Source organism: Chiloscyllium plagiosum, chromosome 11 (genome assembly GCF_004010195.1).
Source record: "Chiloscyllium plagiosum isolate BGI_BamShark_2017 chromosome 11, ASM401019v2, whole genome shotgun sequence".
Lineage (NCBI taxonomy): Eukaryota > Metazoa > Chordata > Chondrichthyes > Orectolobiformes > Hemiscylliidae > Chiloscyllium > Chiloscyllium plagiosum.
In genome coordinates, this window is record NC_057720.1 from 24,918,990 (window position 1) to 24,944,538 (window position 25,549).

The 25,549-nt window shown below is 39.9% G+C and overlaps 1 protein-coding gene across 3 annotated transcripts in view; it reads left to right on the top strand.

Moving 5' to 3' along the window:
- Positions 1–267: 267 nt before the first annotated feature.
- Positions 268–25,549, top strand: part of LOC122554232 (elongation of very long chain fatty acids protein 1-like) — a 74,697-nt gene continuing 49,415 nt past the window's right edge. For all 3 annotated transcript variants that reach the window (XM_043698909.1, XM_043698908.1, XM_043698911.1), the window contains exon 1: positions 268–429. The gene's annotated coding sequence lies outside the window, so the exon portion shown is untranslated. The remainder of the gene's footprint in view (positions 430–25,549) is intronic.

Here is a 25,549-nt window from a genome sequence, read left to right on the forward strand (position 1 = left end):
GTGAAATTTAAGGAGAACGATAATGATTCAGTCGGCAGTTGTTCATGTGAACGTGGAAAATATGACCAACTTTTTTTTCTCTGCTTCGTCCTGATCGCCAGAGTGAGCTGCCAGCCTTTGTGTAAATCTTTATTTTTTTTCGCGTTGGTTAGTCACAAGTTGTCAATGACACGGCCGCTTTGAGGTCGTCTCTTTATTCCTCCCTCCCACCGTTTAACAAATGAATGTTCAGATTACCATCAGTATTATCCCCTCCCTCCACTTTACTGATCTCATCTCTCCATCCAACCGGCAACTCCCTGCCCTCGGCTCAGGGGCCGTCTCTCCATCAGCTGATCGAAGGGTTGGGCCAGACAAGTTAACTTTGGGACTGTCTTCCTTTTTCTGAAACCGCGGCGAGTGTGAGAGTTGCTGCTGAGTGAATCCCCGGTAAGAACCCAGTCTTCCTCCTTGAGGGAGAGGGGAGGTTGCACAGCAAGGCTGAGTTTAATATTATTTGCTAATTGTTCCCCCCCCCCTCCCTCCGCTGGGTGAAGGGTGAGGGACTAGCCGGGTTCTGTTCAGGGCCGATCAAAAGTGCAACAAGTCGCGTTCAAAAAGAGGGGGTTTCAGCTTTTTCCCTGTCCTTCTAGCCCCCTAACCTAAATGTGAGTGTCCGCTGTAACTCAACGCTGCTTCAGATCCTCAGAAACCGATCTTTCTGAACAGTCTCTCTCTCCTGTTTCTGTCTTCCATGTGCTTATTTGGACTGAGGCGTGTTTTTATTTTGGTCGTTTTGGAAAGATTAGGTTTTCCGACGGGGTTGATTGTGCCTCTACCTGTGTGTCCCCACGATGGTTTGAATGGACTTTAGAGAAACCTTTTTGTTTGAAAATACTTGAATTCCATCTGTCACTCATTTCCGGCCTTTAATATCCCGGCAGAACTTTCTGTTGAAGACACTCCATTCATTTTGCTGAAGCACCTCCCTTTCCTTCGCTGCTGCAAATGTGATAAAACACCCGATCCTCAGGCGTGGGATTGGTCGGGCCACACACCCAACTGGTTTGGCTAAGGCAAGAAATTCTGGTTCGGGGAGAATTGTTCAGAAAAGTTTCAGCGATGCTATGTTTAAGTTTTTGAACTGGAGAACTTTTTAAATGTCGCTTTGCACCCCACAAGGTTACTCAAAAGTTTGAGTTAATCATAACTCCTGACATTTGAAAGTTGCTTTGGATACCTTGATCTCCTTGAGTATTCCCAGTACTGTGCACACCAATTCTCTCTCTCTCTCTCTCTCTGCTTTCTCTCTTCCCTTCTTTCCCCACCCCCACCGCCCGTCCCTGACAAAAAAAATTTGGCTTCCAATTTTGTTTTTACAGTTTAAATTTCCTGACTTTTTAAAGAGTCCACATTTACTACTTAATACTGTGCCAATATCTTCAAGAATGGGGAACATCTGCCTTTGGGAAAACCTGCATTCACAAATCCACTTTTCACTCATGGGGCTTGGGTGTACCTGCTGGTCAGAATATAGATTCTGGATTAGTGGTGCTGGAAGAGCACAGCAGTTCGGGCTTTTGCCCGAAATGTCAATTTTACTGCTCCTCGGATGCTGCCTGAACTGCTGTGCTCTTCCAGCACCACTAATCCAGAATCTGGCTTCCAGCATCTGCAGTCATTGTTTTTACCCGGTCAGAATACATAATTTGCCCTGATTCACCTTTTAAAGGTGGTGGCGAATGGCTGTAGACCATGTGTTGTAAGTAGACCCCATGCCCTTGGAGTGGAATTCCAGGACTTAAACTTCCTGCACCATCATAAGGTTTTTTGGCTTTGCCCAGGTAAGGATAATGAGTGACTTGGAGAGAGTTGCAGGTAATTAGTATTTGCTAACCTTGACCTTCTAGATGGAAGAAGTCCTGTTTGGAAGATGCTCTTTCAGGATCTTTGAATTTTTTGCAGCACGTCTTGTAGATGGTGCACATTGCCGCTACGGAGTTTGTATCTGGATGGATTGTTTTGGTGCAACAACATTGTGTTTTCAAAGTAATGCAACAAGTCTTTTTTAAAAAAAAATACAACCGTTGGTCACCAAGTGGTTAGCATGTTCCCTCTTGGCTTATAAAAAGCCAGGAAATTGTGCAAAACTAAAGCACTAGATTGGCTTTGTTGGATTATGTCTACTCTGGGCAAAACACTGCAAGTTTCAGGAAAAGAGAATTAATTTCAGAACTGCAATTTTGCGAACTGGATTAGATTTGAGGCATTTTGAAATGAATGACTTTAGATTTAAAGGTGGTGATAGCATCAACATTTTGCCATTGGCAAAAGAACCAAGGTATGTGAGGAAAACCTTTTTTGAGATTAGGATTTGATGTTTACACTGTATGGGATGGTGAAAATGGATTGGGTAGCAGCCTTAAAATTGAATCAATATTTGAACGAGAAAATGTAGGTATGCAAGAAACAAACAGGAGTGAGGCTAATTGGATTGTTCTGTTCCTTATCAGATGTCTGACTTTAAATGGTTCTCCTCTGCAATATTCTAGGCTGATTTGAGCTCAAAAAGGGAAGTTTTGATTTGTGGAGATCAGCGCACTCTTTCTGTTGACTTGAGATGCCACTAGGTGTAACTCTCTAAATTTAGAAATCAGAATTAAACTAAACCCATTCAAGTTTCTCCTTCACATCCCTCAGCCCTGTGGAATAATCAGGTTTTGGCCATTCGGGACTAAGTGTTGGAAGTATCATTGACAGTGCTGTCAAGTGGCACTTGCTCAGCAATAACCTGATTGTTGATCAATTGGGCTTCCACCAGAAACCACTTTTAACATACCTTGGTTAAGAGCTGAATTCTAGATTGCATTTGACAGGAGCCAGAGGAATGATTGAACCAATAGCTGGAATTGTACCTTGCACAAGGTGTTGGAGGCAAAACACTTCAGCTGTTTATAACAGTGCAGGCACTCTTAAGAATCTTGGGCTCTCTTCAGCTGCTTGATCAATGACCATCCATCCATTTCAAGTCCTGAATAGGTGTTCACTGTGGTGATAGCAGCCATTTGTAACATAGTTGAAGTGGCCCAGGCAATAAGACATGAACAGATTCAGGCTTGGGCTGATATTTGGTACAAATGTTAATTGTCCTACTTAAATGTAGGGAACTAACTATTTCTAAGAATTTAACCACCACCTCTTTGGCATAAGCAACATTAACATTGCCTCACCTAAATCTTGGGGTCACCATGTCTTGAATTTCCATATGTTTATAGCTTTGCGGCAGTAAAAGCACAGAATGAGGTAGGGTAATTTGTGAACAGCTGCTTTCCTGACAGCCTCATGTGTAAAAGTTGCCAGTGTATTCTTCATTTGCTTTGGTCAACTCCATTCTAAATTTTTAAATTCTACACCATCCAGGACAGTGAGTTGTACTTTTTTTCTCACCCGCCATTGGTACATCTTGTCAAAACTCCTTTCTTTGATAGCTTTTTAAAAATGCAACATGCTTTCCGATCTGTACTTGGAGTTTTTCTTTAAAGCTGCCTGTTTTCATGCTGAAGTGGCAAGTAAATGTTACATTTGCAACATCATATTTCTGTCAGATAAGGGAACTTGGTTGTTTAGATAGATGTTGTCGTCTTGTTTGGAAAGAAATGCATAGCTTATGAATCTCATGGCCTGATTAACCTTAAATATTGGACTGGAGAAATAATTTAAATGCTTGTGGCAAAGAACAATGTTAGTATTGTGACATGAACACTTGTCACAGCAAGACTACCTTTAATTGAGAAATAGTGGGCTATTCTGATTTAAAAGTTCAGAGCTGAGTGCCTTCAGGAAAGGAATGCTGAAGTGTATTTCTTATCCTTGATAGGTGTGCTTCAGTTTAGCATATCATTCAAAAGATGCCTAGATGTCCAGGATGTAAATTGATTGGATACCTCTTTCAGCCTAACAGATAACCAGAATTAACTTTGGAATATCAGGCATGCCCTTTCCACTAATGAGTTGGAAGAGGTTAACCAGAAAGTCTAAAGTTTTCAAGCCCATGGAACTGAGGACAAACTGTTGACCTCTGGAAATTACCTGCTGTACTGTGTTGGAGGCAATCTGTCAATGCGAATAGTTACTTCACACAAAGGACTGTACTGGGCTTCAACTAGTCACCAGTCTTTTTATTCCTGAGTTTGTATAGGAAACTACATTCAAATTTGCTCAAACAATCAATGTAGGTTTAAGTGTAAATTAAGTATAGATTAACTAAACAAACTGTAGTGAATGGATTTCAATTTGTGACTTGATTTAACTACTGCTTTCTATCTGAAGGATAGATTGGAGCAATTTATTAATGAAGCTATACAACTAGAAATGCAAATACTTCACATAGAGAAAGGAAGGTGGTGGGGTCCAAGCACACACTAACAGATTGAAATACACCAACAAGGTGGATGGAGTGCCTAATTCTCATGCAGACTACACTCGTAGAAGTTGTGCTATAGCTACAAAGTCCTAGCTTAACCATTGTCAAAATCCTGTAACCAATTCTGGGCTTCAAACTTTTGACCAGATGTAATGGCTTCAGGTGTAGGTTTGCTTGCTAGTATGATCCAGGACTCGATGGTGAAATTGAGAAATTTCACAAACTGTATGGTTTTATTCCTTGGGGATGGGCTGGGGTTAGAAAGTATACTAACAAGGTGTTTTGATTTGAAAAGTTGCCTTTTTAATGGGGTGCTAGGAATATCTAGTAATTGGGAGTATATCTTAAACTGCAGGTATACCTTAAAATGCTACACTTTTTTTTTCCCCCACCTTTTTTGAATTGTAGCTTTTTTTTAAATGGTGATTGATGGATCTATTAACTCTTCAGCTGGTGATTTGGCTAACAAGTCTATAAAAGACTAAATAATCTGAAGAAAAGTTGGATCTCTGGAGCTAAGGTTTCAAAAGAAAGGTTAAACAGGTTTGGGGGTTAAGTGAACTACTCTTATGTTCCAACACCAATCATGACCACTTCCTCTATACCTTTTTTTTCCTATGACCATATTCCCTTATTGTACTGAGGTCTTGGAACCCAAATTGCTTTTTAACTATTATTGGTTCGACCATCCTGGAGAAATACTGTGGATGCTAGAGACTTGAAGTGCTGCTTTTTCTACCGGAGCTGAGTTAACATTTGGTTTGACTTGATCAATTGTACCATTGGTATTGTGGGAATTTGTGTACATTGGCTGTGCTCACCAATATTTTGGCTGCTGTGAAGTGCTTGGGAATGATCTAAGGGCATGGGTGCTAGACAAATGAGTTAGCCAAAAAAGCCATTAAGATCTCCCTTTTCTAAATATTTCTTCACTAAGACATCACTCTTTCCAAATTAAATTTAATTTTCACAATGGAAAGCAATTTCAAATTTTTGAATATACAATAAATTTGCATCAAGGCTTCCTTTGAAAGCTGTAAATTTCTGGCTTTGATTACACTTCCTCCCTTACAGCATATGGGTGCACTTACATTAATAGACTACTGTGATTCAAGAAAGTAACTGACCACCGCCTTGAGGGTAATTAGGGATAGGCAGTAAGATCCAGTGTCAACTCTATCCTGTGACAGAATATTTTTTTAGTCATTGACTTGTTCATTCAGGTTTGGGGTGGCATGGTGGCTCAGTGGTTAGCACTGCTGCCTCACAGTGCCAGGGACCAGGGTTCAATTCCCACCTCTGGCAACTGTCTGTGGAGTTTGCACATTCTCCCTGTCTGTGTGGGTTTCCTTCGGGTGCTCCGGTTTCCTCCCACAGCCCAAAAATGTGCAGTTCAGGTGAATTGGCCATGCTAAATTGTCCAGTGTTAGGTGCATTAGTCAGGGGTAAATGTAGGGGAATGGGTCATGGTGGGTTGCTCTTCGGAGGGTCGGTGTGGACTTGTTGAGCTAAAGGGCCTGTTTCCACACTAAGTAATCTCATTTTTTTGAATGTAAAACTAGTCTTGGCATGTTTCTGGATGTTTAGACAGTACTAACACTATCCCCTCTGAGATAGAGGAAGGTAAGAGGTAGAGGAGTCGTATTACTAATTAGGAGAATGTCATGCTTGCTCTTGGAGGGCTCATCCACTGAGGTAATATGGATAGAGGTCAAAAATAAAGATGGGTGCAATCACACTGATAGGATTATACAATGGGCTCCTCAACCAAGACATTGAGGAACAAATATATAGACTGGTTATGGAAAGATGAGTTGTCAGTGAGTTTTTTCCCCAGTATTGATTGAGCAAGAGGCCTAGACAAGGCAGAATTTAAATACATGCAAGAGAGTTTCTTGAAAGTGTGCATAGTCCAAGAGGAGGGGCCATAATGAATTGGTATTGGCTAATGAACTTGGTCATGTGACTCTCCTTTAGGAGGGTACAGAGGAACCTAGATTATCTGAAGGACACGGTTGGGGAGTATTGTTTGGTTAATTAAATGCCTGATAACTAGCCAAGCATCGGGACCTTGCAATCTTGTTTGGATAATCTGAAATTCGGTTAATTGAGGTTGCTCTGAATTTTTGGAAGTAGTAATCGCAACTCTAGTTTTAAGATAACTATGAATAATGAGTCTGACCTTGCGGGATGGTACTAATTTGGGGAAGGGCAAATTGTCAATATTAGGCAGATGTGAGGGAGTATTGATTTTTGGGGAGCTTTTATTGGGGCAAGTCCACATTTGACATGGGTGAGGCAATGGCCTATTGGTATTATCACTGGACTTTGAATTCAGGGACAGAAATAATGTTCTGAGGACCTGGATTGAATTATGCCACAGCAGACGATGGAATTTAAATTAAATAAATATCTAGAATTAAGAGTAATGGTAACAATGAAACAGTTGTCAGAAAACCCCATCTGGTTCATTAATGAACTCTAGGGAAAGGAAACTGCTATCCTTTCCTGGTCTGGCCTAAAGTGACTCCAGACTCTCAGCAATGTGATTTGACTCTAACTGCCCTCAGGGCAATTAAGAGCAATAAATTTAAAAAAAAAACCTGGCAGTGATCTCCTCATCCTGGTGATTTTGAGGTTTTTAAAAAGTTGTTTTAAAAACCTGAGTTCAGAATGTGCAAGTTCCAGTAAAGAGCAAGAATAAAGTAAGGGACCCTTGGATAATGAGGTTGTGAATCTAGTCAAAAGGGAAAAAATACGTAAGGGTTAAGAATTGAAATCTGTCAGGATGTAAGTGGAATGTATGGGGAGGGGAGTGGAAAAGGGAATTACAGCAAGAAGGGGCCATGAAATGACCTTGGCAAGTGGGGTTAAAGAGAATCTAAGGCTTTCTATACAAGTCTATAGCTCCCTGAAATTGGCCACCTGAGTAGATAGGGTGATAAAGAAAGCGGATGGCACGCTTACCTTGTTGATCAGGGAATTGAGTACAAGTTAGGATGTAATGTTGCAGCTTTTAAGACTTTGTTTAGGCCTCACTTAAACTATGGTGTTCAATCTGGTTGCCACGTTACAGGAAGGACGTGGGGGCTTTCGAGCAAGTGCAGAAGAGGTCTACCAGAATGCTGCCAGGTTTGGAGGGTATGAGCTTTAAGGAGAGGCTAGAAAAACCTGGGTGGTTTTCTTTTCTGGAATGATGGAGATTTGCTAGAGAGCTATAAAATTGAAATGTATAGATAGGACTGGTCAGAATCTTCTCTGTTGAAATATCTTACTAGAGGGCATGCAGTTAAGGGGGGAGGGGGGCAAGTTCAAAGGAGATGAAGGGCAGGGTTTTAAAGAGTGATAGGAGTCTGCAGCACACTACCAAGGGTGGTGTTGGAGGTAGATATAAGGGTATTTAAGTGATTTTTAGATAAGTGCACAAATATGCAAGGAATGGATAGATTTGGACCAAGGGCAAGCAGAAGGGATTAGTTTAATTTGGTGTCATGGTCAGCACAACCATGGCTGAAGAGCCTGTTCCTGTGCTTTACTGTTCGATGTATCCCCATTCAGCCCTCTAACTCCCCATTTGGAGGGATATGCAATGTTTTTAGTTGCCTAGACCTTGGGTATGCTTTTTCTTGACAAAGTTGATTATTTTCCCCAGTCATCTGAAGTTCCTGAATCCTGTCCTGCACCCTAATCAACTCATCTTTTAAAAGATTTCTACATGTCAGAGTGGATTTACCCTCAAACAGCTCCCAACTCATTCTCCATTTGTCTAATTTGGTTGTAATTGCCCCCTTGCCTGCAAGAGTTTAACACCATTTGAGGTCCACTCTTGTCCTTATCCATAAATATCTAAATTTGTTGAATTAGTCTGTTTACAGCTTGGAAACCGGTCCTTTGGTCCAACTTGTCCATGCTGACCAGGTATCTAATCTAGTCTCATTTGTCAGCATTTGGCCCATATCCCTCTCAACCTTTCCTATTCACATACCCATCCAGATGTCTTTAAATGTAATTGTACCAGCCTCCCCTTCCTCTAGCAGCTTGTTCCATACATGTGCTACCCTAACTGGAAAAAATTGCCACTTAGGTCCCTGTTTAAATATATCTTTTTCACCTTAAATCTTTGTCTTCCTAGGTTTGTACTCACCCAGGGGAAAAGATCTTGACCATTCACTTTATCCATTCCCCTCATGATCTTAAATTTCTAAGGTTGCCTCATAGCATCTGATGCTCCAAGGTCAATATTCCTAAAATCCTGTTAGACTTGCTTTTGTAACTAAGTTCTAGTCCACCCTGCTGGATGTGGCAAGTGAGAGTTTATGTAGAGAAGCTGGTTTGTTACTGTCCGGTTTTGTTATTGGATGAATAGTTTGGCAAGTCACACCTACATCTGAAGGATTTGTTCTAGCCAATGCTGGAGTTCCTTGATGAAGAGACATTAAATATCTGGAAATCCATACGCTTTAAGTAAAACTGAATGTTGGGACAAAATGACATTTTAGGAAAGCCAACAAGGTGAAGAAACACTATTTTATTTGAAGTGAATGAAGCTGAATAACCTAAAGAAATAGATAAACTTTGCCCTTTAATACCCAACTCCTACAACTTTCTGAGAACCACTTTGATAAACCATTGTCCAACCTGCAATTGTTTCCAGACCAAGTCTTGTATACTGCAAGATTAAGATTCTTCAAAGGGGACTTTGGCACAGCTAGTTTAGAAGCTTGTGCTCTTAAATTATGCCTGTGATTAATTCCAGATTCATCTTAGAATTAATTTTAATCCTCCAATTTTGAAGTGAACCAAATAGATATGTATGTTTTAAATGCTCCTGTCCTAGCTACCCAGCACAAATTTGATCCTAATCAATTCCTATGGAACAGGAAAGAAATCTTGTAAAAAGAAATCAATCTTGGCCACAGAAGTTTAATGATCGGGCAGAAGGTCTCAATGTTTAATTTGTGACTTAAAATCAACATTTCTAACCTTCTCTTTTTCCACCCACCCCCACCCTGAAGAAAAATTGAGGTTGCCTTTTTGTGTATTGTATCTGGGAGTAGTGACAACTTTCCACTTCTGAACTGCTTGAACTAACATTTGAAAGATGCTGTTTATTTTTTAAACCTGAAAGCCTTTTCTTTACTCCTATGGTCTGGCTGTGCAGTTTCCAGCTTTTCCCACTTAGAGCCTCCAATTCAACATAGGAGTAAACTTCTCCCAGTGTGGTGCCCTTTACTCCTAAATGCCACTTGAGTATAAATGGGGTATGTATTTATGGCAATGTAACTGGGCTGGGCACCAGGTGTCAAATTTGAGGATGAATTTGAGTTGAATTTGATGAAATTCCAATTCTATGCATTAGTATTGGCTGTTTTTAATCACTCATTTAAGTTACGTTTTAGTTAATGCTTGGGTGGGTGATCAGTGTAATAGACCTATTCATGGTTGTTTTTTCATTTTAACAAACTTAGTGATCTGAGCATGTCTGTATCTTGGATATGAGAAGTATAAGTCTGAATTGAGGGTAAGGTGCAGAGTTGCTTAGTTTTGAATACTATCCAGTTTCTTTGCATTTGGAGTTTGCCATTAATGCAGTAGTTGCTTAGAGAAGTGGTGATATATTTGGACATTCACTTCACCTTTATCAATCGTTTTTAGTCTACAGCACTGCCTCTACAGAGTAGCACATGTATGCTATGCCAATTTGTGGGAGCTGGTGAAGGTGTGACTTCTCCAACCTTGTCCATGCACAGAATCTCCAAGAAAGCAATATTCCTCATTTTAAAAAACTTAGGCATTTTTATAAATGAAATCAATTTTACTTTCTCTTCCTGTTGGAGTGCAAGTTTGTTTTGTGATGACAAACCAATTCTCAAACATGATGCCCCATGCTTCATGGGGGGTGGGGGGGGAGGAGGAATGATCTTTAATGAATGATTAAAATCAGTTGGCTGCTGAGTTTACTGTGGTATATTAATATTCTAATATATTGTTCACATTCCAATGTTGTGTGGTTAGTGACCACATGACACCAAACAGTTTGACCAAATATCTTTAACTGTGCTTCCCACGTCGACAAACTGGTTGATTTTAATTTTGTACATTTTTTTTTCCTAGGGTTATGCCCAGGATTTGAAGCTAATAGAAGGCATTTTATTTCACAGGTTGACAAAGCAAATGCAGAATACTAGATGCTGGAAACATTCAGCAAGTCTGGTAACTTCTGTGAAGAGGAATTAGGAGTAGACCTTTTGGCAACTCATTCCACCATTTTAATAAGATCATGTTTGAACTGATTATGGCATCAAATCCATATGGACTTACCCATAACCTTATTCATGACAGACAAGCAAGTGCAACCTGCCTTCAAAGTATCCTCAGCACATGCTCTGGCTTTCGAGAGATTTAACCCTTTTTTAAAAATGGCCTCTGAAAGAAGAGCAGACTGCCTTCAAGATGACGTTCTCTAGTTCTAAGTTATTCTACAAAGATTCATTGAATCCTATAATGTGGAAGCAAGCTATTTGGCCCCTTGAGTGCACACTGACCCTTTGGAAGTGTTCTACCTGGACCCACCCCCTACCCTACCACATGGTTTACCATGTTTTAGTGAGACAAGGTAGATGTAACCTGCTATGTTTGTCATGAATGAGGTTGGATTCTAACTCTAGATTACTGCATCAGTGGGGTGTGCTTTATGCCAAGATTGTGGATTTTTTTAAAAAAAGTGACCTTTCTCTTTTGAGGTCTGACATGACGAGGTACTGAAAGAAAAATGTGTACTGGGGGAAGTCTGTGGACCTCTTTTACTGACCTGTGGGGAACTTGGTGTTGTTGCAGTACAAGTCACAGGATTGTGATAAGAATCATGAGACTCTCCAATTAAAGTCTGGAATGCAGAATATGACCTTAGCAGCAAACCCCCTGGGCTACATTCCCATAAAGTAGCATTTTAGTTCATCTTTTGCCTTTACTTAACTTTAGAAATCTGGGCTATGATTATTTTATACTGTCCTGAAATTAGCATTCTCCTTTTCCCCTTTCCTCCCACCCGTCCCACTCAAGTCTACTTGCAATTGCTTTAAGAGGATCCCAAAGCTAATCTTTCCCCTCTAAGCAGATTGGAAATATTACCACCAGACTGCTGCTTATGTGCCTCTCCCACAATTTCCTCTTTAAATTACTTCAATATGCTTTGTCCTCCATAGTGCTTCTCTGCACTGGTCAAAATGATCAATTTCATGACTGACTAATACATCCATTTCTTGTACTACTTGACTACTGCATAGCACTGAATGCAATTCATTTTTTCCTCATGGTTTGTGCACCTTGGTGTCCATAAGGTAGAGATGAAATTCTAATAGTTATATTGACACCAGATTTATTTCCTGTGAAACTGCAGCCAGCATTTTGCTGAAGGTATAGATGAACCATCACTTTCTTCAATTAAGCTATCGAGATTGAAGTCATACCATCGAGCTCAGTAATCCTGATTTGAGTCTAAATTCAACTTGATTTGAAACTGACTTCAAGTTTTGTAAGAATTGGCATGCAAGTTTGCAGATGACGCCAACATTGGAGGTGTAGTGGACAGCAAAGATTACAACAGGATCTTGACTAGATGGGCCAGTGGGCTGAGAAATGGCAGATGGAGTTTAATTCGGATAAATACGAGGTGCTGCACTTTGGGAAAGCAAATCTTAGCAGAACTTGCACTTAATGGTAAGGTCCTAGGGAATGTTGCTGAACAAAGAGACCTTGGAGTGCAGGTTCTGTTGTGGAGAAAATAGGGGATCACCAGGAGACTGAGTTCAAGAAGTAGGTCTTTTATTTGCAAACAAAAACTGTGACACTGAGGAAAGCAGATTCTCAAATGCCCCTGAACCTCGGTCTGTGGACTCTTATATTTTTTATCATGTTTCTGTTAGCTTATCAGCATGTCCAACTATATTAATCAAAGTACCTCTTCAGCTACACAATAAACCAGTCATGTTAGTTCCCATTATCTCTTTAGTTGTACATTCTACTTAATGTTATTCTAATGTCAGTTACATATTTATTGATAACTCAGCTACAGTGATCTTTCCATTCCAGACTAACCTATCATGATAGATATTTAGCTATTCCATCTATTACTAGAGTTTCCTGTCTCATGACTCTATTAATTATTAGATATTTTAATGTCATGTCCCAAATATTTATGGTCCCAATCTTGTCATAATGACACTTAACAGAGAAACTTGCTTTATTACTTGTTATATCATCTCGCCATGGTGACCTTTCAGCCTTCACCTTACTCTGCTAATTGGTGTAAGTGTTCTCCACTCTGGTTATCCCATCTTGCCTTCCACAGACCACAGATTGCCAGTGGTCTTCATGCTTTAACCCTTCCCATGCTTTCATGTTCTTTTCCATAGTTCATAGCCCCCTGAAAGTGGAGTCGCAGGTAGATAGAATAGTGAAGAAGGCATTTGGTATGCTTTCCTTTTGGTCAGTGTGTTGAGTACAGGAGTTGGGAGGTCATGTTGTAGCTGTACAGGATTCTTTTCCATAGTTCATAGCTCCCTGAAAGTGGAGTCATAGGTAGATAGAATAGTGAAGGCATTTGGTATGCTTTCCTTTTGGTCAGATTATTGAGTACATGAGTTGGGAGGTCCTGTTGCAGCTGTACAGGACATTGGTTAGGCCACTGTTGGAATATTGCATGCCTTACAAAATTGAGGGTTGGCGCGTCCAGAACTAGAGGGCATAGGTTTTGGGTGAGGGGGGAAGGATATGAGACCTATGGGGCAACCTTTTTCTCAGGGTGGTGTGTGTATGGAATGAGCTGCCAGAGGAAGTGGTGGAGGCTTGTATAATTGCAACATTTAAAAAGCATTTGGATGGGCTTATGAATAAAAAGGGTTCTGAGGGATATGGGCTAGGTGCTGGCTGGTGAGACTAGATTGGGTTGGGATATCTAATTGGCATGGACATGTTGGACTGAAGGGTCTGTTTCCATGCTGTACATCTGACTAAGGCATGCTCCCTGTCTGATTTTCTTTTTTTTGTTGTTGTTGTTGTTGTTGACTGAGTCAACGAATCTTCAGAGAAGAAAATGCACTATTTCTACTGTATCCCTCTCAACTGATGCTTGTCTACCCATCCACAACGTTTTGAAATAACCTAGCAATTGATTAGAAAACCATTTCCCACAAGTATGGTGATTTTAAAAAGTTTACTATCCTAAAGCAGTTCAGTTTAGAGGATAAACTGTCTTGCAAACACTAACCATGTTTAGCAAAGCAGAATGCTGTATTTGTACTGAACTGGGGTGAGTGCAAACAGCCCAGGAATAAAGCAAATTTACTCTAGTGCGTGCATACAGTTCACTTGTAGACTGATTTATTAATTCAATTTCATATTGAAATAGGTGTAAACATTTCAATCTTTGGCTCAGCCATGACTACATTTGAATGTTGGACTTGCTGCACTTATCATTCCTTGATTCCCTGAAATCTGATCACTTAAGTATAGGGATGCTGTCATCAATATTGCCTAAGTGGTCAACCTGAGGTTGAGACCAATCCTCCAAGTTTTTCAGCCAAAACAAACATACATTCGACCTGTAGACCATCAACTGCAGATTTTCAAACTCCAGGCACAGGCATATCATAAGACAGGTCTACTCCATCTCTCTCCCATGTAAGAAAATTCCTCATCTTGGAAATTCAGCTTAATATACATTTTCTAGAGTTTTCCTCCAGCCAAGTTTATCCACCGTGGTAAGGAGGCCACAGTATATCTAGATGTTGTCTGAGGCCCTACATAATTTCAGTATTAATAGGAGCTTCCTTTAAAGGAAAATCAGTGCAGAAACTAAGTTGAGGCCTCCAGGTACCCCACACCGAGTTGAGGTGGTATAACCTCTACCAAATCCTTGATTGGTTAATAACTTCACCACCATCAAACATGCTTGTCAACAGCAACCTTGATGCAGTTCACATTTTAATGTGAAGGCACTTATTTTGTATCTAATTTTGCGTTATGACAACACTGCAGAATTTACTTCCATTCGTCTAAATTCTGCCTGTGGTGTAAGACATTAACTTGTATTCCTTTGAACATTCAGCAGGGTTAGTAGCTAACTCATGTATAAACTGACCATACTGAGAAATGACCAATAGTGATGCTGTTTGAGGAATATTGCTTATAATCTTTGTTCTAATATAACATTGATGCTCCTATGCACTTGAATAGACCAGTTTGCCACTTTCACTTCTGGGCTGACTGATTTTTCTTCAGTTTTGTACCATCCCATCTACTTGGGTAATAAACATAAAGGGAGACACTGTGCACTTTATTTTCTGTGAAAATGTCAAATCCAGTTATTTCCTTCCCCCACTTGTTCTTCCCATCCAATGTTTTTGTTAGCATACAACTAATTCCATCACTGATTCAAACTGTACGATCTAGATCGTAATGAAATGGGAGCTTTGTGGAAAAGCTAGATTAATGACGAGAATGGAGCAACGTCCTTGTAGGAGGCACTTTGCAATGCAGTATCTAACCAGTTTGCTTCAGCCTTAACAATGCAGATTACTCTGGCTTGTTATACATCAGAACAACTTCTTCATTATGTGGACAATAGCCTAACTGTTATAGAAACACAGCTGCCTGAATTATTTTAAAGAACAATAAATGGTCTGACATTATTGAATGCAGAAATGGAAAGCCTTGGCATACATGTTTACTGTAATAGTGTCACATTTTTCAATAATTGAATTTTACTGTGAAGTGTCTTTGCTCACTGGCAGCCTTAGTGTTAAGGCCAGTTAAAAGAGCATCAGTAATCCTGGGGCCTATAATTCTGAAAGGTTGACTATTCTCTGTTCACCCCTTTCTCCCAAAATAATCATACTTCTAGGCAGAATGGGTTATAAATCTTCAAGACGATGGCCATAGGCTTAATGTAACAAGATTCCATTACACTTTGAAAACTGTGGAGCTTTGTGGTGTTGAATAATGTTGCAATATTTAAGTTGAAAGATTCCCATGTCCTGGGCACGTTACCCCTGAGGCAACTTCACTAAAACAGGTTGTTAGGTTATGCTGGTGACTGGAGTTCTCATGCAGCCATGGCTACGCTTACCAAGTACTTAATTTGGGTCCAAACTTGTTTAAGACCTCCTGAAGTTTGACTGCACCTCGCATATGAAAGTAACTTAATTGAAGCTTCTCCCTTGCATTTTTGACCAGAGCTGAATGACCTGTTATTGAGATAATCTGACTAGTGTGGAAGAGCACTTGAAAGATGAGAACAAATTTCCATTAGTTTTCAAATTCCATTTGAAGAAAAGCTTGTTTCCATTAGGGCTTTTGCACACTTGTCTTTTTTTTCCCTCTTCCTACATCTTTGGGTTGTAACCATTTCAAATGTTGAGACATTTGTGTAATAACTTTTGGTTATTAAGCTAAAAGATTCTTCACTTTGGTACATTTGTACAGTAATACAAGTGATTTCTGACCCATGATGTTTACCTGATCATCTGTTCCTACTCCTATATTGTATTGCCTGTGGCTATATTTCTCATGAGATGAGGTAGTGAAAAACTCCTCATCCATTTTGACTTGGGACCCTTGGGGTGTCATTGCCCAAGGCTTGTAGTTGATGACTAAACATGAACCTAAAATTGCTTCTGTTGTTTCCTCTGATCTTTGATCAATGTCTTCTACTTCCCCATCTTTAACAGTAAATGACTAAAATAAACTGGTCACACGTGGCACATGCTGCATCATCCCCAGCCTGAAAAAGCACAATGTGACAGCATTGTAGATGACATGTATTGTTTCACAACTAAAATGTTTGCTCCATAAACTGCTCCCTCCTTAATGGGTTAAGATTTTAGAACCCCACCCAAGCAGTTTGGTTTTAAATTGCTGGCTACTTCAATGTTACCTGCTTCACCAGGGACTGATAGTGTTTGAGTTTAATGTTGGGATACTATTCTGATTAGTCAAACTAATTTGTCAGGCTTGCTAAGCATTTTCAGCACTAACTGTAGATTTTCCAGCATATACAGTAGTTTTTCTTAAAATTTAACATGGATCACTTTGGACACTTTTTTTTTGTCTTTAATGGTGTCCAGTCCATTCTAGATTAGCTTCATATCCTTTTATCTGGACAAATCCATGCACATGTGGCATGTTTGCCATCAGAATGAAATCTCAACATTTTCTGTGAAATCAGAATTGTGCACATGACAGCCTATGGAATCACTGCTTGCAGAGCAATTCCTTATACTGTGGACAAGTGTGGAAAAGTGTGCAATAAACTCTCCTTCTGGAATTGGGTCTGATGTGAGGGCTGTGGAGTGGGCTTCTAGGAATGTAGAATGTGTGTTTTGGAGAAATGTATGGGAGGGGTAACTTCAGCATTGTTTAAATGATTGAAAAGATGCATTCAGATTTTAATATTGGCAGAAACCTACATAAAATATAATACATCCAGATGGAAAACTTCTTTTTCCCTGAAGTGTTTAAATCTCTTTTGAGGGGACTGCAGAAAACCTTCCTTTTGTTTAAAGATGCTTTTCCTTCTCTTATGGAACCCCTCTGGATGTTGTCAATTTTTTTCAAAAAAAACTAAAACTTAAAACTACTGCACCACACTCTTGCTCTCTTTGTTTTTGCTACAGTAATATTTCAAGATGTGTTGAACTCTATACATCTTTATGGAAAGATGTATAATTATTTTGTGTTGCTTTGTGAACTTTCTTTAATCAACTGGTAGTTTAATACAGGCTGGGTATCTCAAAGTCCTTTCTCTCTTTCAGAAAGACTGCAGTGGTCACTTCACCAGATGGCTTCCTTTGCTGGGGAGGGGGGGGAAAGAAGAGAAATAAGGATGTGAATTATGGTTGTGTGCACTTGACAATCAAGAGGGTAGTGGATGGAGGCATTTTCTTGTCATCTTCCTTTGAAAGGGACGAGTGAAGTGGTCAGAGGACTGTCGCACACGAATTCAGGATCAGACATGGGGAGGTAATGGGACTGATGTCGTGCCCTGCCAAACCTCTGAAGGCATGTGGCCTTTGATATAGAAATGCCATCTGCTGGAGGTTCTTTCAGTTTACACAATTAGATTGTTGTATGAGCGAGGTTTGGAGGAAGACTGTCCCCTTTCACCCGCCTGGCATGCAAATAGGATTTGAGCCACAAGCTGCCTTTTGATCAAATTCCAGGCGGTATCCAGCTCTCTAATTTAAAGTGAAACTGAGTAGGCTGCAAATAAGAGGAAGAGAAACAGCAGTTTGTTTTTATTGCATGCTTACTCCAATAAATTGTGGCTTTGCCTGATGACTCTTTAGAGTAAGAAGCTGAATTGTTCCTTTTTTAATTTCTAACATATTAGTGTCCAAATCATTTTCCTGTAAACTTTACTTCCTGTTTTCCCTTTTTTCCAGCAACGCAGGAAACACTTGTGCTGTGAGCTATTGGAACAATGAGTAAGAAGTCCCCCTGGTTAGAATACACAGGTCACTGGCATCTGTTTCAGTGTTCTTTCAGAAAGGTTTAGCTGTAATTTGTCTGCATGTTCTGGACTTTTCCAATCAAGGAAATAACTACACTGCATTTAATCACATTCTTTTACAATTTGAAACACATTCAATCCCTCCACTTTCCAAATGTCAATAAATACAATGTAAATCACTCCATTTTCACTTTTTTAAAAAAAAACTCTTCTGTGTAGTATTTAAACCTTTTTGTCAATTTTTAATTTAAATTTTGCATACAGCATAAATAGAAACCATACCTAAAGCTAATATGGCTTCTGTGCACTTTAGAACACTTCCTAATAACAATGTCATGATTCTTCACACCTATACAAACTCAGACTTGGCAGTATCTGGAGGGAGAAAGAAGTTAAACATGGCTCTTCTTGGAACTCTAAGCTTCACTTTAATGTGTTCTGGCAAATTGCAAGGCTTTAAGCAATACATCCCTGATGAAGGGCTTATGCCCGAAATGTCGATTCTCCTGCATCTCGGATGCTGCCTGACCTGTGCTTTCCCAGCACCACACTGTCGACCTAGATCTCCAGCAACTGCAGTCCTCACTTCCTCCTAGCAACATTTTGCTTCAAGATCTGGTGGTCAGTCAGTTATACAGCATGGCAATACCCTTTGGCACAGATGAGTTGGACCAATCAGATCCTAAATTAATCTAGTTCTATTTGCCAGTCTTTGGCCCCCTATGCCCTCAACCATTCCTACTCTTATACCCATCCAGATGACTTTTAAATGTTGTAATTGTACTAGCCTCCACAACTTTCTGGCAGCTCACACCACCATCTGCTTGAAAAAGTGGTCCCTTTTTAAATCTTTCCCCTCGCTCCTTACATCTATGCCCTCTGGGGTAGAGTCCAAAACTACCCTGGGGAAAAGATGTTGGCTATTTTCCCTATTCATTGTCCCTCATGATTTTGTAAACCTCTAAGGTTACTCCTCAGCCTCTGCTTAGAGAAAGGCCAATCTCTCTTCCCTCTTCAGTCTGCATATAAAAGGTGTGCACATTTGTTTGAGGTTTTTTAAACCTAGTAAGGTGTTTGTAACACTCCCAAGGTTATACCTCCCTGATTTGACTTTTGAGCAGTCAAATGGTCTTTTTATTTTGTGCTATTTGATGCTTGAGCTGAACTACTTTCACTTGAATCTTGCACAAATGACTGACTTTCACAACTGCCTTTGTTTATTTGAACTTGTACTCCTTCTGTCTTTTAGCACAGTTAATCTGTGATCCTTCATGACTAGCATTGTGAATGTATTCTGGTGTACTGTTACCTGGCACCCATTTGCTGAGTAATGATCCAATCAACCTGCTACATGGAAAGTAGTAGGAAATGTACTGTGAATATTCAACACTTTGAGCTTAAAGTATGACCTTTCTAATTTCTGGAAACCAGAGAAAATCAAGTAGATCTATTTTAAAAGGCAGCATTGAATTCTAAATGTTACTGAATACAAGGTGCTCCAGCAAATAGTGAACTAGAAAATGATAGGGATGGCAATACTGGGCTGGAGAGAGGAAGTTGTCAAGGCTGGAATCTATTGGCAGAGACTGGAGAAGCAACTGCACCATTTGGTCCATTTGTTTCCATTAATTAGACCATAAGACATAGGAGCGGAAGTCAGGCCATTCGGCCCATCGAGTCCACTCCGCCATTCAATCATGGTTGGGCATTTCAACTCCACTTACCCGCTCCCCGTACCCTTAATTCCTTGTGACATCAAGAATTTATCAATCTCTGCCTTGAAGACATTTAGCGTCCCGGCCTCCACTGCACTCTGCGGCAATGAATTCCACAGGCCCACCGCTCTCTGGCTGAAGAAATGTCTCTGCATTTCTGTTCTGAATTTACCCCCTCTAATTCTAAGGCTGTGTCCACGGGTCCTAGTCTCCTCGCCTAACGGAAACAATTTCCTAGCGTCCACCCTCTCTGCATCCTCAGATATACACACAATTCTAACATGGTGGTCAATAATAAAGTAACAGCTTTTCAGGTAAATTTTTGGTTCTTTGCACTTCTCTCTCCTTGTCCTCGTCATCCTCCTAACTCTCTCCCCTCCCTTCTTTCTCCCCCCCCCCCCCCCCAATCCAGCATTCCTTGTACCTATCTGTAACCGTTGTTGGCTTTCTCCCCCTTGCTGACCAAGAATCAATCTCCACCTTAAAATATACTTAAGGACTCTACCCCCACAATTGTTTGTTTTAGTTTTTTTTGTGCACAAGTACCTTCAAGTTTACTTTGTTTTCCAGCTTTCTGTAGTTTTTTTCTCTACTTTTTGTTCTCCCTTCCAAATAAATAACTTTACATTGTCCCACTTTTTTTCTCCATTTTGTCCACTTAACTTACAACAGTTTTACAGAGATGTTTATCCCTCTTGCAACTTGCCTTTCCACCTTCTTTGTCATCTGCAAAATTGGCTACAGTGCATTTTGTTTTCTGGGGAAGGAAGGGTTATTAGTCTAATATAGACTGAGATTAATACTGTGTACCGCAGACATGGAGGGGGAGGAAAATCCTGGCATTCAAGAAAGTTTGTCTGGTCAGTTTATGGCCAACAATGAAGGGAGCATTTGGATTTTGCCCCAGGGAATGAGGTGGATAAAGTGCAAGTAAGGGAACATTTGAGTGGTCATAGTATCATGTGTTTGGGTTAACCATAGATAAGAAGCAATCTCAAGTAAAAGTAATTAGCTGAATGAGGGCCAATTTCAGTGGGTTGAGAATGAGTCCTACCTAGAATGAAAGATATTTGATTAAAACTAACGAAAAGTGAGTGCCTTTTTTAAAAAAAAAACTCTTTGGTTTGGGTATGATTGGGCTAGACTCTCAAGGGGAGAGGGTCAGACTGAAGCCAGAGCTCGCTCGATGATAAGCCATAGTTATTAGAAGATAGTCACTGAAAGATCAGCTTTATTCAATTGGGGGAACTCTCTCTTTAAAGTTTAGATGCAAGGGGAAATGAGAAGCAAGTAAGACATCAGATCTACAGGTAACATGAGTATATTGTTTCTGGATTTGCATGTGAATAATGCCAGGGTGGTGAGAAATATTGTACAGTCAATTAAGGGTTAATAAATCTTTATGCATGGTGGTAGAGGGTATTGCTGGAGTACTAAAAATACATCTTTATACAAAGGAATGCTGCTAATCTTTAGTGAATGAGATGGTTATTGAAATATTCTGGGTGAAGAACTGAAGAGGATTATTAAGCTGTCTATCATGAAAAGCAATCTAGGTTGAATAGTGTGTATCTGAGGATGCTGAGAGGAATTGTGGAGGTACTGGCACTAATCCTCAATCATCATGGATTTGGATTGATGCTAGAGGCCTGGCAAAAAGCAACACCATTTTAAAAAAAAAAATCAAGAATAAATCTCATTGGTTCAATGTTAGCATAAAAGCAAAATTAAACATCTGAGCAATGTGAATTAATTGAAAAACACCATGAATTTCCTCAAGTCTTGTGTTTTCCTTGATGTAATGTTTTGTGGGCTTACGAAAGGCAGTAATGTTGCAAGTTTGCTAGAAAAAGGTGCCCATGAGAAGGTCTGGCAGCATGGATGTAGTTAACTGACTAGAAAGAGCAGCAGTGATAAACTGGAGGAATGTACAGAGTGGTGGTCCCTGGGGGTTGGTACCAAAATGGCTACTGTAATTTGATCTATATTAATGGCTTCAGTGTATAAAGTGCAGTTGTAGTTCCTTTGCCTGTCATATCCATTTGTATAATACCACCATCCAAAATTGTGCTGCTGACATGGCTGCTTCATAACCATGGTTTCCCACCCACTAGTTGACAGGGCCTTTGACTGCATTCAACCTATCACCTGTGCTTCTGCCCTTGTCCCTTCCTATAACTGTGATCCTTGTCCTCATTTTTTTTTTTGTTTTCAGCCACCAGCCTCTGCATTCGCTAACTTGAAATGGAAATCCTATATGTTAACCTCTCCTGAGAATGTGGTGTACTTTTTTAGTCTTGAAATTCCAGGTTCCTTGTGGCATTAACTCTTTCTTCAATTAGAATGAGTCTTCTGATATTTTTTGTAATTTCATTTGACCTTCTAATGGACTTCCAATAGTAAGGTACCACCTAGCATCCTTTTTAGTTCTTTAATTGTTATGACCCAGTGAGGAAGGATAAATGAGCATTTAAATCCTGCAGCTGGCCACCACACTTGTTTAAACTTTATTTAATACTTAGCTATAACTTTAATTTTACAAAGTATGAAGTTTTAATTGGCTTGTCAATTAAGGTTTTCTTGGAATGGGTTTTGTCCAGTAAACTCAAACCAAATGTACAAACTGGTATAAAGTTGTTAAAAAGGGAGAGAGTCTAGTACAATTGGAATATAAAAAGTTAAAGTTCTTTAAGAGTTGAACCTGAAGCCATGGCTGTCTTGTTCATGCTCTGTCTCCTCAATAGCAAACTTCTGTAGAATCCTTGTTCTTGCTAAATAATTGTTGCTATCAGTCTGGCTTTTAAGATGAGCATGCTGAGAAAGCAAGTTCCAGTCCTTGCTGTTACAAATCCATTTCCCTCATGCCCTCTCTGCAGCTCTGACAGGCAGCTGTTGAAATACGTTCAATTGTGTGTTGCTGAGGCCAACTCCATTGTTTTTACAAATTGGACTGTAGTGGCTATCCTCTTCGTGCAGAAGATACCCAAATTGGACAAATTTTAAACTAAGCATATGAATTTCTTGATACCTGGCTCCGTGTGGTTTCAATGTCTTCAAATAAAATGGTAACTTCAGTGCAGATCACTTTTCTGCATTGGTACTCAAACTTGCCTCAGTCTCTGATCGGGTGTTTATAACCATTTATGTTAAATCGTGCAAGTTGATAAAAAATCTTTTAACACTACGACATTAGTCACAACCCTTATTTCTTCTAACTGAAAGTTTGTTCATCCGGCATTTTTTTTTTGGGTTAACATCCCAGCTTAACATAGCAGTGCAAGTTGTAGGTCATCTTCCATATCTCTGGCTGAAACTGTACAGAGCAAAATTTGTAACCACTTCCATTTGTGGCAAGGTGAATTTTTCTTTTCAAATGTTTTGTTTACATAACCAAAAGCAACAGGGGTTATCTCCAGGTGAACTTTGTGTGGGGTTACGTCTGTTTCTCCAACTCCTCCACTTCTCCTTTTGCATTTAAAGGTGTATGTGTGTGTTGCATGATAGATGAGATGTCCATCGTGGTGTGGTGACAGGTATACAGAATCCTCGACTCTATCAAAGTGTACAACACATTCCATAGCAAGGAAGTTGTCCAATTCCAAGCAGTGTGTCAGGAATGGGTTGGATTTGAGATGGTGCAGAAAAGACTGACTTCTGTTCTGCTAATAGAATGGAAAGATGAGATTTTCCCCACTGGAAATGGGGCAAGGAGACTTGATAAGTGCTTGAATCAGTCTAGATACTGCATGGTAAAGGTTAGAGGCTTTTGTGTGAAAGAATTAACTAAATGCCAATTTTAAGGTCAAAGAACTAAAGAAACATGAGAAATTTTGAAACATTACTTGGAGTGGTACAGATCTGGAATCTCTACCAAACTATGGAGGCAAATTAAATTGGCTTTCCAAAACCCTTTATTTCATGCCTTTTATGATTTTCCCAAGAGGCTAGATGGGGAGTGAGACAAAGTAAATTGTTGTGGCAGAGAGCTGTCAAGTACATAAGGGTTGAATAGTCAACTTTACTGTTGCAATGCTTTAACAGTGGGTTCTGAAGAAAACTCAACTGGGTTAAATGCTAACTGTTTCTGTTGCCAGACCTGAAGTTTTCTAATGCTCTTGTAACGTTGGTGAGTTTTTAAAAGATGAGACACTTTCTTAGGCAGTCACAGCATTCTAAATTTGAATCCTTTCTAAATTCCCTGTAGCACGTTGGCCACATCTGAATCGGCTTCCAGTATTTGATGGTACTTGCTCCTGTTGCTCTAAGGATCCTGGGGCTGGGTTTGGTTTTGCTGCTTGGATTGAAAATGGCTTCAGGTGGTGTTTTTGTGAGCAGGCTTTTAGAGGTGAGGTGATGGCCTAATGGTATATTGTTGATTTTGCTAATCCAGAAACTCTAATGTTCTGGGACTCCAGTTTGAATACTCACTTGGTAGTGCAGTGTGAATTTAATAAATATCTGGAATTGTAAGCCTGACCACGAAACCACAGCCAAATGTGGGGATGGGAGGAGCCCATCTGGTTCATCCCTTTTTAGGGAAAGAAACTGCCATTCTCATCTGGCCTAAATGTGACTCCAGAGCCACAGCAATGTGGTTGACTCTCTAGCCTTTTCACTTGCCTTTTGTGAAATGATCTAACAAGCCACTCAGTTGTCAATTAGGACAGTGTCCCTTCACTTAACCTGACAATATGGAGACGATTTGGGTTTATAGACTTCAAACTCTTGAAAGGGCTCGTAATTTTCACCTTCCCTGGCCCATGAACAGCCAAAAATTCTCTTGGGAAGGGATGTTCTGATCTCCAATCATGTATTTATCACTGCTCGCATTAGCTCACTTATTGCTTGTTTTTTACCTCACTTGAATAGTCAATAAGGGGACTATTCAAGTGAGGTAAAGAACTGTTTCTGCTTGTAAAGGGGACAAGTGAGGGCATAGGTTTAAAGTGATTTGCAAGAGTGATTTTTTTTTTCTAACGAAACTTGTTTCATTATTGCATTTGAGGCATTGGACAATTATTTGGATATAGTGTGCAAGGGTTTAGGGCAAAGGCAGGGATTGGCATTCATAATTTTGTTTTGAACAGTCAATGCAGGTACAATGGGCTGAATGGCTGCCAATGCCATAACCATTGTGATTCAAGCCCAACTGTGGCTGGGGTTTTCATTCATTGCTTTAATGAAATGTCTATGGTTTACGGGCATACTGGACTATATAAAAAGGCTACAGATCTTTAAGACGTGGGTTTTATTTCTGAAATGAAATCCAGTCTAATCTCCGAGCAACTTGTGTTTGGCTATGTAATATTCTTGTAGCAAAAGCTGGATTTCAAAATGTGGTACAATGGAAGGTAGGAGCCACCTTTTTTCTCAAGCCTGCTTGTAAGATGTCACCAGAAATGCCACATTTGAAAGAGGTGGAATTGGCAAGATCATGCCACAACAAATATCTTGTGCATCTTCAAATTTTTGTGCACTTCTCAAAGCAAGCTCACATCCAATTAAAATACAACCACAGCATATGTGTAAACTGAGTACTCTTGGCTGCCTTGATCTAAAGAGAAAATAATTCCCCTTTTTTTTCTGATCGTCTCTAACATTTCTTTTATTGTTGAGCATATTTGAAATGCTTGGCTTGACATTGTTTCACTCACATCCAATTTGCCTCCAGCCTGGGAGAGTGAAAGAATTGATACTTATCCCTGATCCATACTCCTGCTCAACGAATACTATCAATGAAGTCAGCTGCTGGAATGGTCACAATTTTTCAATATTCTGATTTGAGCCAGGTTACTGGGGCAGGATTATCTGCTTACCCATTTGATCTATATCTCAAATTTAGTTTCTTGGCAAGGAAACGAACTGCTGTTCTCACTCTTCTTTCCAACAATGGTAGCATCTCCCAGATTTTAAAACAAATAT